The sequence below is a fragment of the Marmota marmota genome, unplaced genomic scaffold, assembly GCF_001458135.2.
Source record: "Marmota marmota marmota unplaced genomic scaffold, marMar, whole genome shotgun sequence".
Classification (NCBI taxonomy): Eukaryota; Metazoa; Chordata; class Mammalia; order Rodentia; family Sciuridae; genus Marmota; species Marmota marmota.
In genome coordinates, this window is record NW_026000026.1 from 57,208,296 (window position 1) to 57,211,406 (window position 3,111).

General features: G+C 37.8%; 1 pseudogene; it reads right to left on the reverse strand.

The window, feature by feature from the left end:
- Positions 1-782: 782 nt before the first annotated feature.
- Positions 783-1,899, reverse strand: LOC107149317 (annotated as a pseudogene).
- Between the last annotated feature and the right edge of the window lie 1,212 nt (positions 1,900-3,111).

Here is a 3,111-nt window from a genome sequence, read left to right on the forward strand (position 1 = left end):
CAAATTTCAACATTATGCCTAGAAGTTTTTTTCCTTAAAATTATTAGACTCCTTTTTTCTACTAGTGAAAATATCTCGATTTATTTTTATTTTTATTTTTATTTTTTTGCTGTTGATGTATCAGTATGAACATTTTATTAGTTCTTTTTAGTTATATGTGACATTAGAGTCAATTTTGACACATTTGTACACACATGGAGTACATCTTATTCTAATTAGTATCCCAGTCTGTGGCTAACAATCTCAATTTATACTTAACTATATTTCATGATAAATAAAATTCTTACATTAAATATAACTTTCTTAAAAGACCAGATCATCAAATTCCTTAATGCTCCATCAAACATAAACAACACTAATTCAAATAGAGAAAATGTGTGCCAGCACCAGCTTTTGATAATAAAAATAAGTTGAAGCCCTAGAGTTTGTCTAATTTAGGTCAGATAACAATAGAATCAAAGAATATTAAAATTATTTATTCTATAGCTATGCATATTTAAGGAAAGAATAATGGCAGAATTCTTTGAAATCATAAATGAATTATACCCATTTATTTAGCTTGAAACACAAGCTGGAGAAGTATTGCTATATTCCATTGGTAGTAATTTCTTAGCAAATAATTGTCTTATATTTGGAGCACATTGAAGAAAATGTCTCATAAGTCTTTTGTGCTTTTCAATCTCACTCATTAAAGGTACTTTGGAAGAACCCTGGTGTCCTGGATGGTCTGATGAATGCTCTGAATTAAGCACTGTGTTTGCATTCTAAAAATACTCTCTGATCTATACAAATGGTGTGTACTTTATGGAGTTCAGATTTCTCCTGGCATCGTGACATTTGGAGAATATTTGTTTTGAGCATCTCATAAGGATTTTGTTTTGCTCCCTCTTCATTAGCCTCTGTGCTTCCTTTAGCCTCTGTGCTTCCTTTTCCATTTTCTTTCTTTGTGATTCTGCTGTTTTCTTTTCTCTGTTATTTTCTGCTGCCTCAGGACTTCTGCTTGCCAATCTATATTGTCTTGTTGCTCTTCTTCCCCTGCATTGGTATTTTCTTGCCAGGTATCTAAGTTACCTAATTCAGAAGATTGATGAATAAAAGTGTGATGGTTTAGATTAGATGTCTCCCCAAAGGCTCATGTGAGAAACAGTGCAAGAACATTTAGAGTTGAAATGATTGGGTTATGAGAGCCTTAATCTAATCAGGCATTAATCCCCTGATAGGGATTAACTGGGTGGTAACTATAGGCAGGTGGGGTGTGGCTGGAGGAGGTGGGTCCCTGGGGGTACGTTTTTGGAATATATATTGTGTGAGCTGAGCTTGGCTCTCTCTCTCCTTCCTGGTGCCAAGTTCCCAGCTGTTTTTCTCTACCACACACTTTCACTGTGATGTTCTGCCTCACCTCCAGCCCAAAGGAATGGAGTCAGCTATCTGTGGACTGAGACTTCTGAAACCATGAGCCCCCAAATAAACATTTCCTCCTTAAAATTATTCTCATCAGGTCTTTTTGTCACAGCAGTATAAAAGCTGACTAAAGCCAACAGGCATATCTTGTGTAGCTGCTAATGTATACAAGAAACCTGTGCTACTATCGGGGATGCCCAAATTTAAGAGTTTTCTTAATAATGATTTTCTGAGTTTCCCTTATACTTGATGTCATGTCTTTAAAATAGTCAGGTTCTATTTGTTCCAAAGTATTCTGTTGGGTTGCCACATTCCCTCTTTCAATCTTTACAAGCCTACTCTTTCGCATCTGTTTAAGAACTGACCGTAGATGGCAAAAGTATTTGGTCTCCACTTAATATCCTTCCTCTGTCATTTGCATATTAATCTCTTTAGGAAAAAAAATACTGTTGCTAGACAGGTATAAACCTTAAATACCCCAAACTGAGTGATGGCCATGGTGGGAATCAAAACCTAAAATTGGTTGATGGGGGAAACAAATCATACTCACTGCACAGATGAGAAGAACATGAGTGTTTTCATGTTACACAGCTTCATGCCTTCTGTACTGCATTATGTGAAACATTTTAAGGTGCTGTAGGTGGATGCCTGGTGGGCTTGTTGTAGGGACAGACGTGGCAAGACACCAAAGATAGCAGGAAACAGTTTTATTTGGCTGCAACAAGGTTCAGAGGGCACAGCTTTTGTTGTAATCAATCAATCCCCTGAACCCTGAGTTCAGGTAGTTTCATCAGAGTTTTATATCCAGCATGTAAGGGGAGGGGCTCAAAGGTTCACAGTCTGCCTAAGTTCACATAAAAGCAGCTTTTTCTTTCATTGTTTTGGGCAAGTTAACCCTTCAAGGACAACACCTGAAAAGGGGAGAGCTTTTTCTCCCCTCTTTCCTCCCCCTGCCAGCTGTTACCATGGAGCCCAATTGGTAACTTATCTTAAAATTGTAGACATCTCTGTGAAGCCCAGCTCAAGGCCAGAGGCCTTGTTTGTTCATTTCTACAAACTACTATACTGGATACATGTTTGTGAGAAACTAGTAAGGGGGTGTTCAGCACCTGGAGTGATGATTTTTTCCTGGCCAGTGGCCAAGTAAAACAGGGCGACATGAAAATAGGAAGTTTATCTACATTGAACTCTTTTGCAGAGACTCTTTTGCTGACAGTCCTAAAATCAGCCACGGTGAAGATTTCTGGAGAAGCCCAGTTAAGACTTTTCTGTGGAGAAAGGGGGTGCCACTTCAGGATGAGATTTGCATTGTGGAAAAAGCAAACTTGAGAGGTGTGAGTCATGTAGAGGGAGGGCAAAATTTCCTACCAAGAGGGAAAAAATTTTAAGACGAGGGGTTTTCTGGGCTGGTGCCTCACAAGCTGGTCTCCCAAGGATGGGCTACATGTACCTATACTTAACCATTTTGAAAATAAGTATGTTTTTGTAATCACCTCCTTGTTCAATGGTTTGTTTAATTTAATCATAAATTCATGCAGTGGAATGATTCTCTGATATGTGAATCAATTTATCAAGTTTTCCTTTTCATTTTTAGACATATATCTTCTCCTAACTTAGATAGTCAGAAGCCCTTTGGCCAGTCTCCACAAACTTTAAATTTCCTTACATTTGTTTTCTCTGTCTCTTGCTCTGTCTCTTCTGTTTGTTTTT